Below are 17,164 nucleotides of genomic sequence, written 5' to 3'. Positions count from 1 at the left end.
GCCTTTTATCCATTTTTCCCAGTGTATAGTAAATGCAAGGTTCAGTGGGCTAGCTTTAGGAGGAGGATTGGAGGGGGCCTAGTTAATGCCTGAGAAACAAGGGGTGCTAATTTAAATCCCTTCAGGTAATGGGACCTAGAACCCTGCTCCCTGTACAAGGGCCCTAACCACTAGGAAATTGGGCTAAATGTAGGAGAGAGGTCTTCCTCTTCCACATCTCTCTTCTAGCAGGTAGGTGTGATAGAAACTGTGCCTAAGTGTCAAAATCTGCAACTCGCTATATAATTTAGGCATTTAAAGAGAAATAACTAAAAGTATTTGTCTCTGATCCTAGCTCTAGCCCCTTCTACAAGAATTGGCTATAGACCCACAAAGCAATATCCACGATATCTGCAGAGATGATAGGAATCAGAGTTTCAGGGCCAACTATTTTCTGCTTTTCATCCATTGGAAAAGATGGATGAAAGGATGGGGATTAGGGGTGTGCAAAACAGGCTGTATTCAATTCAGATTTGGATCATAGCCCGAATTGGGGGATGGTGATTTGGTTCATTGATTCAGATCACTGTCCTTACTGATTCAGCTGAATCCAAATCTGAAGATTCGATGCTCATTGGAAGAATCAGTGATTTGGCCATAGACACAGCTTTAAATGTTTGGGTGGGGATTTTTTTTTTTTTTTTTTTTTTACATACTTCAAGGTAAGATAGTAGGGTGGATGGAGTGTTCCACAGGAGCTCAGGAGGCCTGCCCACATGCCCCCTCCCCCCCCCCGGCTTGGTGATTGTCCATGGGGGTACCCAGGAAGCATCAGTTGCTGAGCTGGAGGGTAGTGGTGGGGGTCAACCCGTGCGCTCCAGGGTGGACCTGGAAATGGACTGGAAGAGCTTCTGGTCCACTTCCGGGTCCACTGCTGAGCATGCTGGGGACCCCTCCCACCCCCATGCTCCTGTGGGATGCTCCATCCACTCCAGCATCTCAGCATTCATGAGCTGCCTGGTACCTTGAGGGGTGTAGAAAAAAATATTTAAAGCTGTGTCTATGTCCAAATTATTGAATCTCTCTGAATTGATTCGGAGAAATTAAAGGATCTCCCAATTCAATTTGGATTTGGAGATTCAGCCACCAAATCATACTGAATCTCAGCCAAATTGAATCAGCAACCAAAGCTTTGCACAGCCCTAATGGGGATGATGCAGGTCTTGTACAGGGTTTTCTGCCATTTAGGTTCTTCTTCAGCTTTCTTCACTTGTGTTCTTAGAAATGACAAAGCAAGCTTTTCTTTCACCTGTTAATTCCCTGTTACCTTTAACAGAGTGTGCATCCTAAGGCTACAGTTTGAAGACTCCCTTATTCCTTGGAGGATTATGTAACTCACCAAAACCACCCTGCCATGCCTGCTGCCTCATTGAATCCAGTCACTCTTTCTTCTTGGGAGAGCTCCCTGAGCATGCAAGTGTTACTTTTTTATGAGCAGCCATTAAATGGGGTCTCTATACCTGGTTGTGCTTATGTACACAATTATTTGAAAAAATAATTCCATTTTTCCATTTATAAACATCATTTTCTTCTTTTTTTTCTCCCCTTCCATACCAGAGCATATTTTGCACTCAGGAACCAGCAAAGTGTTACCATTCATTCCCATCCAGGGCTTTTTCCTCAATTAATCCCATGTCCTCATCCAGTGATCTAGTCTGTAGGTAATCTCTAGGTCAAACTGACCTTGGTTGCATGGTTTTCTTTGGCATACAGTCATCTGCTTTCTGCAGTGTCTGCACCAACATAATCTTTTCAATTGTAGCCAATCCTGAGCCTTGCTTTTACATCCTACTCTTCATCCAACTGCTTCATTTGCTTTAAAAATTCCACTTTACACCTTGCCATCTTTCAAAGAACTTTTATTTCTACTGTTTCCAGTCCTCTGAGGTCTGCTTCATTTAAAGCAGGGTTTTCCAGTCCATAAAATGAAATGGTTAGTAAATTTTGATGAATTCATGCTTTGAAACCAAGTGTAATGTTCTCATCACTCCATCAATTTCTATGCAGCATTGGTAGCAAAGCACATCTCTTTTCAACTTCATATCTGATGGAACAATCAGCACTGATCAAACTTCCTATGTATACATAAGGATGTACTTAGTCTATGATTTCAACATGTATTTCAATGATATATCTATGTTCCGTTTTCCTATGTACAGCCTCTTCATCATTTTGGCATTGATTACAGGTCCAAAATAGCTATGCTAATTTCCCAGTCTAGTGAAGGGAATCATCATTAATTCAAACGTGTCTGCCAGTGTCACCTACTTAAACTAATATGCTAAAGTTTAGATTGTCTACCATCATGACCTCCAGCTCTTCTAACGCTCTTTATTCCCAGTTTAAGAAAGTGATGAAAACCAAACAGTGCTTCTGTGCACCCTTGATTTATACTGACCTGTGACTTGAACCAGTTGCTTAAGTTTCTACCTGTTCTTACAGCACTGCAAGAATCTTTATATATAGCATTCATAATTGTGCTCATCTTATCTGGAATGCCATATAATCTTGCTACTTTCCATAATGGCTCTCTTCAAACTGAATCAGATGCCTTTGTAGAGTTGATAAAAAAAAAGATCATCATTGTAACAGGTCGCCCTCCCCAGTGCCATCTTCCTGGTCTTTCACGCCCTCTGCGTGGGGTGCCCTTTGAGCCCTCTTGGAATCCTTGTGTCCCGCCCTAATCTCACCTGCCACGTCTTCATGGAAAATTATTATGTGAGTGGGAGACTGCCTATTATACTGGGTATGTTGGGGTCTCTCCTAGGATGGCTGGACCCCTTTTTTCTCTAGCTAGGCCTCCATGTCCAAACCCACCAACCAGGGTTTGACTCTGAGTCTCTAGTTTTTCCTTCCAGTGCTTGGAGGCTCGTGGCCCCCCTTCTGGAGCACGGCACTCCCAGGCCCGGAGGCATGGGCATCGGCTCCACAGCAAGGGAGCTGCAAGTTCAAAACCAGGGCGTGACACCACCAGTCCAAACAAAAACAGAAATATACCCACACCCCCAGGTACACCAGACCTCTCCGGCCCTTTACCATCATCCCTAGAATACCGGGGTTTGTGTCGCCCCAAACTGTGCCCTTACTGGCACTCGGGCTCTCTGTAGCCCTGTCTTACTCTGCACCTCACTGGCGCCGGGGCTGTGCCCCCCTCCAAAAAAGGTGCGCCTTCACTAGTGCTGGGGTTTATGCCCCCAAAAGCCGCACCCTCACTGGCACTGGGGTCTGTGTCCCCAAAAGCTGCACCCTCACTGGCACCGGGGCTCACACTCCAGAGTGGGTCCCCAAAAATGAGGCCTCCTCCATCCCTTAATAGCCTCACCCAAACCTCCGATTCGTAAACAGTAACAAAACACAAGCCCCTGGGCTGTAACATAAATTCAAGCTGCTTGGCTAAACCCTCATTCAAGCCTACCAGGGAATACCCTGTCCCTCAGCAGTGTCAGAAGCTGCTCCTGCAGTCAGGTCAGGTCAGGTCAGGTCAGGTCAGGTCAGGTCAGGTCAGGTCAGGTCAGGTCAGGTCAGGTCAGGTCAGGCCTCCCTGGGAGAGCTCCTTCCCCCCTTGGCTGCTGGCAGGGAACTCCCTGCCTGGCCTCAGGCCTGGGGATTAAATGTGAGCCAGGCCCTGCCCCTTCTGGTCAGCTGACCGCTGGCAGGTGTGGGTCACTAGCCCACTCTGGTTGCCCCTAGCAACCTGCACCTGGGTAATTATGGCTGCTTTACAGTCATATTTAACCCTATCTTTGTATTTTCTCTGTTACCTGTTGTAATATAAATATCTATGTATATGTATGCAGCTTCAACATGATCTGAAGTAACACTGTTTCTGTCCCACTGCTTCATCTAAAGCTGGCTTTAATTTGTTGGCAGTCACTTTTATCCTGTTTCTCCTCCCCCCCCCCCCCCCCCCCCCCCCCCGTACTAACAATAAGATTTATAGCTATATTATACTTTGGATTGTCACTATCTTGTCTTTCAATATTTATACTATTGTCTATTACATTGTTTGTGGTTACTTTGCTGCTTTCAGGAATGCTTTTACTTGTACTTTCCTGACAGTGTGGCCTGTTAATATCTTTCCTATAATATTGTTTTTTCATTGCTTTTCCAGCTTTTCTTTGTTTGGTTGTGTCTTCTAGTAACCTTCTCCACTGTGTTCTTCTTGTGACTATTTCGTATCCAATCTGCAGTAAATCTTTTCAGTCATTGTCAATTTAATATAATAAAAAGCCTTTAAGCATCAACCTGGAATACTTCCCTCTCAGAACTATCCTTTATCTTACCCCTTGCTGGAACTTTTCTTACCTCTGTCTGGCACTTTTGTTTATTATTTACCGGAAGTAATATGTGGCACTTCTATAAAAACTAACATTTAGTGCTGATTATTGTACCTTTTTAAACTCAGTCTGGGTTTGCTTGTTTGTTCATCTGATGAATTCCATGTAACCTATTCATATTTTGGCAGAGAACTGAGTATTCTCAGTAATCAGATAGCTATCTCCCAGCAAGTTCTTGACCTTGACATCACTCAAGAAGACAAAATAGAATTCTAGACCTTCCACCCTCCTTTATTACATACAAAAAAAAATTAATTTCCTTTTTTATAAATTTATACTTAAACAAGGTAAGACTGTGATTCAGATGAGGCAAAGACTTGTCCTTGGACCTTGCACTATTCTGTAAACTGTAACCCACTTTTTCCTGGATTCTTGAGATAATCAATTTCACAATCAAGGACTTTTCCAGAAAAAGACATGCTTCTATGCTTCAAGAATGCATTTTTGGGGACTAGTATGCTTTTGAAGATTTTAAGTCTAGCAAGTCATCTAGGTCACAAGATCATCTGGTCTGAACTCTTATGTAAGACAGGCCATAGAATTTCATCCAGTTACTTCTGTATTGCCCCAATGCTTAACTAAAGAGGGGTAATGCAGCTTTCATGACTAAAAATTCAGTGTTGTTTACAGAGAATTATGAAATAAACTGATATTGTAGAAGTAATGGAAAGCTAGTGCTGCATCTTCACAAGCTTCTTCACTTATCTGCTGGTCTTCTGCAGGCTCCTAAGTAGAGCTTCTTAACTGATACTTATAATTGGAATACTATATTTATATTTACTCAAATAGCTCATGCACCCTTTCCCCCAAAATCACTACCCCAGAACTGCGGTATGTGTCTTAAATGGGTAAGCTGGTTTTTCTTTGCTGGAATAGAAGTATGCAGACACTGTCCTCTAATGCTGCCAATATAGTTTCTGTTCATCTCTGGTCCCAACAGACCATAACTATTGGCTGAACACTGTGGCTTGTGCCTGAGGAAGCAATTGAGCTGCCTCAGAGTACTGAGCTGCTGCATCCAGTCTGTAGTATCTTAATGAGACTTCTAGTATGGAAAAGAAACTCTTGATAATTTACAGGAACTTATATAAATGTCTATAGTAACGAAGTAACAATCTTGCTACTGTCCTTGCAAGGGTCTAGCACCTAGCCTTCTTTCTGCTCTGCCACACCAGGAAGTTCTTGCTGCCTCACCCAGATTGTCTCTTGAGATGTCACATTTTTTGGACTCTGTGTTTGTAAGAGGGCTACTTTGTTACACAATAAGCCATGACTCTGGGGGAAAAAAACCTTTCTTCCTCACCCAACATTCTGCCTTCCAATCTAAGGTGTGTGTCTTACATGGGAGTGTGTGGTATTTGAGAAAATATAAAAATATGCTTGTTCAAATGTTATGTCCTGTGCAAAGGAGGAGTTCAGCCTAGATGACTTTAATGGTCCTTGCTGGTCTTAAATCTATGGATAAGTCTAAAAGGGTTCCCTGGTTTGGAAAGCACTGTCAGGTCCTTTATTTATCTTCATCAGCATATAAGCAACCAAACTTTAATAAATACTTGCCACCTTATTCTAAAACAGTTTGTTATTTCAGCTAGGTACTGGTAAAAGCAAGAAATATGTCTCATCTAGATCATATGAAAAAATAATTGTAGATTTCACTGACATCAGCTGCTGACATCTGTGTGTTACTAATAAAATGTTACACCCAAAGGCACCTTTCAATCTCCCCAAGCAGTTCTTGGATCTCCTCACCTTTACCAAAGCTCTTCCTACATGAGGGTTAGGGATCAGCCCTTTTCACACTGCTTAACATTCATTATGGAGATGGCATATCCCTCATTCAATATTGTATATAATCCCTTCTCCCACTTCAATTCTGTATTCAGCTGAAATTTGCTTCATGACCATAGTGAAAAACTCTTCTAAAAATACGTAGAAGTTATTCTCTTATCATCACTGCTGTCAGTCTTAGGAATTCATCTCCTCCCCCAGACATGACTCATTAGAGAAGGGAGGCCTTCTTCCCAAAATTGGTTTCTAGGAGATTCTGCAGCTGTGTCCCTGCTGCTGATTTCTGCCACAGAGAAAAATATAACACAAATCTTAGACTTTGTTTGCAGTCTGTAGGTGTGCACAGTTATTGAAAAAGCCTCTGTCTGATCCAATGTAAGCCTATTTGAAGTGACTCTCTTTGTCTGCAGAAATATTTCCTAATTGTGTGCCTGTTATAGAATTAGGATATAAAACTATCCTTTGTCTGTGAACTGTTGGGCAAGACTGATGAAGATGAGAAATTCAGCGATGTTAACAGAGCACAATTATATAACTAATGGATATTCTTGCAGATATTATTTTGCTCTTTCTGCTCAATATTATCATCAAAATCATCTGTGTTCAACAATTTTGTTCAGCCAAACTCCAAATAGCTCCCAGGGATTGTGCATATATAATCACCTGCTTTACAGAGCTATAAGCAAATGTAACACATCCAGTGTTGTTTTCAACACTCTCCTGGGGGTGGTGTAATTTTGTAAGACAAAAGTTAATGTTGATATTGCTTCTCTCTATGCATATCAGACATTGAGGACAGTGATTTTCTGAAACTATTTTAAGATATTAGCATTTATTTTATAACTATACCCAAGAGCTTAAATGAAAGAACCAAAAAACAACTATAAGAAATGTTATGCAGACAGGTAAATGGGATGTCAAGGACATCTCATCTGAAGAAAAGGAGTAATGTGAAAACAAAGTGTGCATGTAAATCACAAACCCATTCCAACATAATGCATCAACATCATAATTCCTAGTTTAGGAAATAGTATTATCATACTCAATTATACAAGTTGATTCAGTGCCTAACTCAGGCACTAGATCAACTTCCAACTCTAAGTGTACTGGAACAGCTAGACAAAGAATCTGCACCTGAAGAACTTACTAAGGCCATAAACTCTCTAGCAAGTGAAAAAGCATCAGGGGAGGATGGCATCCCACCTGAAGTTTCCAAGTACGGGAAGGCTAGCCTACTACCACATCATCATCAACTCCCAGTGTGTTGCTGGAAGGAAGGTCAAGTACCCTAAGACATGTGTGATGGTATCATCACTCTCTATAAGAACAAGGCTGATCAGTGTGACTGTAACGACTATAGGGGCATCTCTCTCTTCAGTGTCATCGGCAAGGCTTTTGCCAGAGTCATCCTGAAATGCTTGCAACAACTTGCTGACTGTATCTACCCAGAATCACAGTGTGGATTCAGTGTGGGGAGATCATCAGCAGACGTGATATTCTCATTATGTCAACTGCAAGAAAAATGCAGAGAACAAAATAAGCCACTGCACGTAGTATTTGTCGACCTGATGAAAGCCTTTGACACTGTCAGCAGAGCAGGTTTGTTCAAGGCCCTGGTAAAGATTGGATAACATTACTCAGCATGATACGTTCCTCCCATGAAAACATATAGGCCACAGTTCAGTTTGATGGATGTCAATTCTTCATCTCAAACCTCTCAGAGGTTTGAGATGAAGAATTATCTTCATCATTTGGACTGAAAACCTGCAATCTCTGATTGAATTCCATCAGAAATTCAACAATCTCCATCCCTCCATCCGACTATCTCTTGAATACTCCAGCACCAACATCTAGGCACAATGATCAGTACCCAGAATAATAAAATATAGACCATGTTATACAGGAAACCCACAGACCAACATACTTATCTGCACAGAACCAGAAATCACCCTAAACACATCAAAAAAGCTGTGATATACAGCCAAGCCCTCAGATACCACTGAATTTGCACTGAGGAGAACATCTTGGATTGCTACCTCACCAATCTTAAAAAGGCTTTCACCCAGCAAGGTCATTCCTCCAGAGAGACAGCTTACATGTTTGAAAGAGCTACCTGGATACCACGTGAAGGATTGCTGCAGTACAGAAGAACCCCCCCCACAAATTGCACACCACTGGTTATGACATATCACCCCTCCCTTGAACCCATACAGAAAATCCTCAAACAATTGCAACCCATAGTAGAAAGAGACCCTATTCTTAAAGAGATCTTCCCAGAGCCACTCATCCTAGCCTTCAAACAAGCATTAAACCTTGCTAACCTCATCACCAGAAGCAAAACTCCTCAGGCACAGAACACACCAAATGGATCCAAACCATGTCATGACAAGAAATGCAAAACCTGCCAACACAGCTCCACCACCCCCACAATTACTACACCCCACAACAGAGACATCAGCATTCCCAAATCTCACAGCTGCACCTCCAGAAATGTAATATATCTCATCCAATGCACCAAATTCCGTGATGGAAAATACACAGGAGAGACCAAACAACAACTGCACATCAGAATGAATGCACACCGGAAATTAACTGTGAGGGCACATTTCTTACATAAAACCACTCTCTCCAATCTCTCAGTCCTGATCCTCAAAGGAAATTTATAAAACACTTCTCAGAGACCAGCCTATGAACTCCACTTCATCAGCCTCCTGGATACTAAAAATCATGGCCTAAACATAGACATTGGATTTATGACACATTATAACCTGCCTAACATCTGAATCCCCAGGTACCTCTCCACTATTCATCGCCCTTCTCTCCCCCCCACCCAGCCTGTCTCTCACCCACTGACTCCTCAATTTACATCTTCACTGACTGCCTATTTTGTATGCATACCAGCCCAGCCTCTGGCTTCTTTACTTTTCATTCCATCCAAGAAGAGCACACATCAACTGCAGAAACTTCCTCAGCCTGACAAATGGTTTTTAAACCTGAAAGCTGGCTTAAATTTTTTTTTCCCCAACTATTTAAGTTGATATAAGATATCAATATTAAGTTGATAATAAAAGATATCAGATTCACCCAAAGAACCTTATCTGCCTGCATTCTTTGGGATCTTCTCTATGCTGCTGCACTACACATCTGTTGGCTTGGAGGAAGGCATATACCTTCACACAAGATCAGATGGAAAAGTCTACAATCTATCATGCCTAACAGGCAGACAAAAGTGAGGCACATACTTATTAGGGAGCGCCTTTTTGCTGCTGATGCTGCATTCATTGCCCATGACAAAGGCCAACTACAAATACTTGTGAATTCCCTCTCCAATGCTTGCAGGATGCTTGCCCTGACCATCAGCATCAAGAAAACTGTGGTGCAAGGACAGGGAGTTCGCCAGTCATCATCTATCAACCTTGACAACACACCTCTTGATGCAATGAACAAGTTCTTCTACCTTGGATTCACAGGGAATGACAACCTATCACTGGATGAAGCGCTAAATGTGGAAAGGCTGCTACCACTTTCAGTAAGATCTCAAAACAAGTCTGGAACACTACAAAACTTGCAATCAAAACTAAGCTGCTTGTGTGCAAAGCCTGCATCAACAGTCTTCTTATGTACAGCAGTGAGATATAGTCAACAAATGAATATATGTCAAGAAAAGAAGCTGAACAGCTTCCACATACAATGCTTATGACACATCCTTGACATTGAGTGGCAAGACAGAATCGCCAACACAGAAATCATTGCCAAAGCCAACCTCCCAGCCATCACTGCACTGCTCAAACAGCAGTGCCCACACTAGCTGGCCATATTTGCAGGTTAGAAGATGGGTATATCCTGAAGGACATCCTGTATGGGCAAATTGCAGGTGGGGAGAGAAGAGTAGGACACCTGAAACTGCTCTTCAAAGATGTCTGCAAACAATACACGAAGGCTTTTGGAATTGACCCAAACCTTTGGGAGGCCTTAGTAGGAGAAAGGGCAAAGTGGCACTCCCTTCTCATTCATGGAGTCCAAAATCATGATGAGAAATGGTCACTCCAGTTACAACAGAAACATGACTGAAGGAAAAATCCTGTCAGTACAGCAGCCTCTAATGCCATCTACACTTTTGACCACTGTGGCAGAATCTGCAAGTCTAACATCAGCCCATTACCAGAGTATCTCATCACTTTCCATGAGAAGTTGATAAAAAACAGCCATGTCCCTAATACATTTAATTGTGTCCTTGACCCCTCTAACTCTTTCCCTAACCCCTCTAACTTTTAGAGTAACAGCTTTGCTTTGGGTAGGATTTATCTATTTACTTCCTATTTATGTATGTTTAATTTGTGAGAATTGATTAGAAGAGGAGAGGTCACGGTTCTTAATGTGGAAAGGCTTATTTGAAAGGGGCCCTTGAAGGGTCAGGTATGAAGCTTCCTGATTTCAAGAAATATGTTAGTTGATTATAACTATTTGCCAAACAATTTATGAAAAAAGTCAACCTATATGAAGCAATAGTTTGTTTGCAAACTGTTCATTTTGCATGGACTGCTCAAAAGTGCTTAATATTATCCTACATCTGCTCCCAATAACAGCTACAGAACTCTCAGCTTTCCCATGTAGACTAACACTTAGGGCTATCTTTTTTATTGCTGTCAATTTATTTTTTCTTCTTGGGAAATTTTTGGTCTTTTGATAGTCTTTCTGTTCCTTGAAAGCATGCCGAAGCTTGTTCAGCAGGACAGGAATAAATAGTTCACTTTTGCTATGAATTTACAAACGTGCTATACTTTTTTTAAAGCATTCCTGAAGCATTCAGGATTCACAAACAGTTTCAGAAATAGACAATGACAATCTAAATACAGGTGAAAAAGTAGTAATGTGACTACATAATAACAAGTGAATGGAGCTTGCTGCTATCAGTCAAAAATATATTTATGAACAATTTTTTTATCTTATTCAAACCATTGCATGTCTTCACTGAAGTTAGAGAGAGCGAGAGAGAGAGAATTCTCTTTTGTCACTTAACCAATTCACTTTCTGGCTCTAGAAAAAATTCCAGCTTTTGTATAATGATATCTTGGATTCAAGTCAGAAGTACGTGTGATTTCCATTTTCATTTCTGGACCCCATCCCCTCCCCGCCAATTTAATCATTTTGGTTCCTAATATCATTTTATTTGATCAAGATTTATCTTTATTGTTAGACCTCGACTCCATGTGACACCCAGTGACTAGGGTGACAACAGATCAATGCCATCATGCATCACCTGCACACATTACTCGTCAACAGCTTTATTCAAAATGTAGCCAGCTTTGGGCCAGCTCCAACAAACCGGGGAGCTGCCATGAACATTAGTTCTTTCTATATTTATACACCTTGGTTTATGCTCATTAACATTTACCCAACCTTTGTCCCTCCTTTGTTCTACCTTTAGTCCTTCCCATCTTAAGCTCCACCTCTTTTAACTGTTTGCTTCATTAGCATGGAATTGCCTATGCATTTCACTTATTTACATGTTTTTTTTGCTATGAGTGCATGCCTAAGACCCTGACCGCAGCTTCTTTCAGTCACTTGTGGCTTCTTGCTGATTTCTTCACCATCTCCAAGGTCTTACTTCTGCTTTATCTCCTAATGATAACTGGTAGGATGCATCCTCTTCTTCTTACACAATGAGCTATATATCTTACAACACTACTATATTGTTAGGAAAATGCTTGCCTAAGCATCTAGCAAGGTTACTTTTAACATACCATTCTGCCTTGCGGTTAGCAGCTTTGCTAGGCCACAGGTTATAGCCTTTTATTCAGCTGCAAATCCAGTGTTCCCCAAGAGCCAAGTACTGTCACCCTAACATTTATTACCAGTATTTTGGACCAAATTCTGCTTTCAGATATGCCCACAGAACTCCCATTAACCTCATTGAGAATTATATGCAAGTATCTGCAGATAAAACACTTTTTTTTTTCAAAGAATATTCACTGACATGATTCTTTTGGCAGCTGAGCAAATATTTCTCCTCTATCCAGAACAACAGCAGAATTGTCCTAGGCTTTGAAATTCATTTTAACAATGGAAGCCTATTTCCTTTTGTGTTTCTTCTTTGAAATACAACTAAATATGTGATATTCCAAGCAGCTAAATCAGTTTTCCCTGCCAGGTGTTAAGGTATGTTGTTCTGAGATAACAAGTATCATTGCATCTATCCATTTCCTAGTTTTCCTATTGGGTGAATAATAATTACATATCCTAACTACAGATGTGCTAAAAATTACATTAAATAATGGGCTCTAACATTAGCTTAATGGGTCAGAGTTTTGTGTTGTTTACCAGTGTAAATCCTAGATGGAAAAATGTGTATATGGAGGGGGTTTGTTGCTTCATTTGCAAATGACTTAAGGGTATGGTTTCAGCAGGGACTTTTATGCTTCCCTAATCCTATGCCCCATGAACAGCTCTGCTTCCAAGAGGTAGCTTTTCTGGGTCTGATACTGTGAAGTAATGAAAGCACTTAATTGCTTTTTAATTGGGCCCCTGATTCAGGGTTCCTTGAAAACTAAAGCCAAAACAATTTGCAGACCTTGAGAGACCAAGAAAGCAGTAAAAAACATAGCTATTTCTATCTTGGTTTGTTTCTTCTTTCTAGGATTTGTTCTGAAATAGTACATGGCAATAACCTGAATAGATAAGACTTCATAGAACTCAAGAATACTTGCACAGAAAGAGAAGAAAAAGTCAAAATATTCTTGCTGGTGTCTTAAAAAAAGCCTTTTTTGGGTCATTAAAAGCAAGCTAGTTTGAAATTCTCTGCATACACATATAAATATTTATCTATTTATCTCCATGATGTCTGGCTTTTTTAGGACCCCTGGAAATGTGGATCCAAAAGCCCTTTCATCCACATCCCCAGTTCATCTCTTGCTTTTTTCAGTTGTTAGAACATAGTTCCACATGACCCACCTAGAAGTTTGAGCCACTAGTCTTACATTACGATCAAGAAAGCTTAAAAAATATTTCTCAAATAAAATGGAAACAGCAAAGAATTAACAGTTATCTTTTGTATTGAAGAGGAGTGTCTGCTCACTTTAAACATCACCCAGCATTGACGGGAGAGGCAGCATTGAATGTGTGGTGTCAGTGTTAAAGGTATATGTCAGAAGAGAGTCAGGGCCTGAGGGTTTGTCTTGTATATTTGCCCATAACTAGAATTCTGATTGTATGGAAAAATGTTTCCCCAAAAAGAAAGGGAGGGGGGAAGGGGTACCCTAAAAACACTGAGTTCAGTGAAGATTGCTATTTATACATTTATTTATCTACAAGTTATAATTCTCTTGTTTTGTGGATTCCAACCCAGTTCCGTAAAACAGTTTCTCTGGAGATGCATCACTTGGGGAGGCTATTAATATTGCAAAGATAGTGAGTTCTGCTAGACACCTCATTTACATGGCAACTTGCTAAGAATACAATTCCTGCAAATATGTGACATCCTTAACCTAAACCTGACTAGCTCTCAGAAAGATGTATAGTAATTTCCTGTCGTAGAAAAACATCAAAGAAATCTATTCTAGTCTGAAGCTTGCAACCTAATGTCACCTTTTCCACATATACTAGGGCAAACTCATCAATGCCAGCTTTTTAGAGGCTTTTTATCCATAGAGCCAAATGATCACAAAATAGGTATTACTAAAACAATTCCCTGCATACAAACATCAAACAAGTAAGATATGCTACCTAAGAATATAATTTTAGCAAGAAGCTATGGTTGCAGAAATAAGAGAACAGTTGTATTTTCATTTGTCATACAAGGTTATATCACTACTAATTAAAGATTATGTTTCTGCAGCTATGTGGGAGTTTTCCAGGAACATTCTACAATACACTAAAACAAGTTAAATTTTGATTTTAATTATTTTGATGTAAACAGGAACTAACTTGATGCTGGTATAACCAATAAGAAATGTTGGTCCTTTATGCATTGTTCTGTGACCACTGAGGATAATGCAAGCTTTGCTATGAATTTCAGTTAGTGCAGAATTGGATGGATATTACTATTTCTATCCATATATGGCAGCGAAAAGTGCTTACATTAAAAGAAGGCAAAGATTGGGGATAGAAGTGAACTCAAAATTATAAAATAGTAAAATTAGTTTTCCCTAGTTGATCTTTTATGTCTTTGCACAAACATGTTGTGATATCATGTTTAAATGTACAGTCACATTTGCTTTTCCCCTGCCCCACAAGGTCCCTGAATCATTTAGCATGTGGGATGGGAGTTGCCCATTGAACAAGCAGCTTTTCAATATTATTTCAACCTCATTTAATATATGGTTCTATGCATTATATATTGTACTCCATTAGAACTTTACATTAAATATAAAATAATTTCCTGGTGGGCTTTTCTGCACTACTGTCACCGTATGTAGTTTAGCACTATACAAACAAGACTGACTTTATAATGCTTTGAAATAGTCTAATGATACCCATTTTATACACAGAGAAATGACACACACAATTTTAAGGCTAAAATTAGCAATGGCGTCAGCTAAGTTTGGATGCCGAATTCGAGGAACCCTTTTCTTCTGATTATTTAGCATAAAGCATTTTATGTAACTGGAGTACATTTCTCATGTACTCAGTTGCAGATATGAGTTCTCAGCTCTTCTGTAAATTGGATCCCTAGATTCTCAAGTTGGATACAGATAATGAAAACATCCCAGTAGCTTATTTAATTTGCCTAGAATCCCTGAGGTACTCTACAGAAGAGGCGCTGATAGAATCTGCTTCTCCAGGGCTGCAATGAACTGTGTTAGCCATAAGATTTCCTTTTTTCTTCCTCCTGTTTCCTGTCATGTTCACCCATGGACAGATCTAGAATTTTGAAAAGGGAAGGGAGTGCACATGATGAGATGCATCATCACCTATATAAAGAAACACACATTTTTACCCAGTTAAAAAAACAAAACAACCAAACAATACGTTTTACTAAAATGCTAGGGGCATAGGGCTATATTATTCAGTTTAAGATTGAAGCAAAAAACAAATATAACTTCATTGGAATGAATTAAAAACAATCTGTAGGGCTGTTAAATTGGAGCTTCACTACCAGGAGCTGCTAACAGACAGCAGAACTGCAGAGGAAAGGGTGAAACATCAAAACTATTAAAAAGGGGAGAGGGTCTTTAACGCCTATGGAATGAAGTTTAGAAGGGATCTGGCACATTATAATGAGCCATGAAGTCGTTTGACTCCCTCAGCAGTCTGTGGCTAGAAATGCTGCTGCCACTGCCAGGGAGTTGGTTTTAAATTTTGGGTGGGGCAGGCATCAAAGTGTGAGAAAGTATGCAAATGCATCAGTGCCCCTCAGATCCAGCCCTGTGTTTACCATACACCTTCCTACTTTGGCAAATGAAGAAAGTGCTCTGCTGGCAACCACATTTAATGTATAACTTTGGTTGTGTCCTACTTAGTTCTTGTAGTCCTGATCTAGAGCTTGCTCATTTATGCTCAATCTTTCTGTAAGGATAGTACAGTTCAGAAGGAGCTCTTCGCGTTCCACAGCCCCTCCCCAACCAACTATTACCCTATCCTCATCCTTCATCTGTTCCTCTTAGATGGTGCAGGGGCAGGATGGCAGGATGTATAGAGGTAGGAGCATATTCAGTGCACATGGAATCATCAGATAATGTAGCAACCAAGCTCTAAGCTGGACTCCCTTGATCAGACTATGATAATGCACTCCAATCTGTGTTCTATATCAATGGAGTTCCATGGTCATGGGATGTTGTCTACCTGCAAAGTCCAACTAACAGATAAAAACAGAGGCGTGTACTGCTCCTCTGTTGCAGTGTAGCAGCTTACACAAACACTTTTCAATGTAGAGCCAAGTCAAAAGGAAAAATTTAAATTTCGGACAGTATAACAATCAATCTTAATATAAGCCAGTCCAAATGCTAAAAAATTGTAAATAAAGAACTTTGCGTTTTGTGAAAGCCAAATATATATTAAATTCTTTTCCAGATTTCTATTAAAAACAAGTGATGAAATTCTGAAATTTCCCAGGGCCTGGATATTGCAGTTTTTAACTGACTGTGATATTGGGGCTGATGTTCATCTTCCATTGAGAACAGCAGGAAGAGTCCACAAAAAAGGGTTACAACAAACAACTTAATGCTGCTTTGTTCCTTTTTTTGTTATAATGAGTCTTGATGCTTAATTTACTGTTATATAGTAAAATTGTGATTAACATTCACATCACATATGAAGTGGGCATTACTTCTAAATATATATCTTTGGAAATGAAGGAGGGTATTGCAGATAAATGTTTTGGGACTTTTATCAGATTTTCTCTAACGGCTACTCTTGATCAAAATGAAGCATTGAGAAGTTCTGAAACTTTGTATAATTATGGTAGCAACAAATTGCCACAACAATGAGTTATGGGCCAGCCCTAAAAATGACTAGCAACTAATTTTCTCCTCTTTCTGCAACTCTTAGGCCCTCTTTACACTTGCATGTAAAGGTGCAATTGTATTTAGTTTGTGACCCACACAATTGAGCCTCCTACCATGTCATGCATACACCGCCAGAGGCATGATCGTTGGATTATGCATTAGATACAATCACACTTTATTGCCAGTGGTAGGAGGAGCCCAGTCCTGGCTGAGGGGACTCCAAACTGCAGGGGTCATACCCAGCTGGGACCAAGAACTCTATGCCTGATGCCCAGGGCTTCAGGCTGGGCACAGTGCGCTCCTGCAGGAACTGACAGGGCTCCCAGCCACAGGGGAGACCCTGCTACACATGCAAATTAAAGCTCAATAGTAACCAGCTATAAAGTTAGTATACTTTTTTGAGGTCTAACTTTATAACTTCATCATTGTGTATATTCCAAAACACAAAGGTTCTCTAAAGTCTAACTTTATAACTGGTTGGAGCTTTTTATTGCATGATAAGTATTTTGCACATATAGCTGGTCTCAATGTAACTGTGCAATTAATTGCTTGATACAT

The 17,164-nt window shown here is 40.3% G+C and overlaps 1 long non-coding RNA gene across 1 annotated transcript in view; it reads right to left on the bottom strand.

Annotated features, from left to right (window-relative positions):
- Positions 1–13,509: 13,509 nt before the first annotated feature.
- LOC132250212 (uncharacterized) overlaps positions 13,510–17,164 on the bottom strand; it is a 54,433-nt gene continuing 50,778 nt past the window's right edge. The window contains exon 3 of the long non-coding RNA XR_009461855.1: positions 13,510–15,023. This is a non-coding gene — a long non-coding RNA (uncharacterized LOC132250212). The remainder of the gene's footprint in view (positions 15,024–17,164) is intronic.

This window comes from Alligator mississippiensis, chromosome 4, assembly GCF_030867095.1.
Source record: "Alligator mississippiensis isolate rAllMis1 chromosome 4, rAllMis1, whole genome shotgun sequence".
NCBI lineage: Eukaryota > Metazoa > Chordata > Crocodylia > Alligatoridae > Alligator > Alligator mississippiensis.
This window is presented reverse-complemented; position numbering and strand designations above follow the sequence as displayed.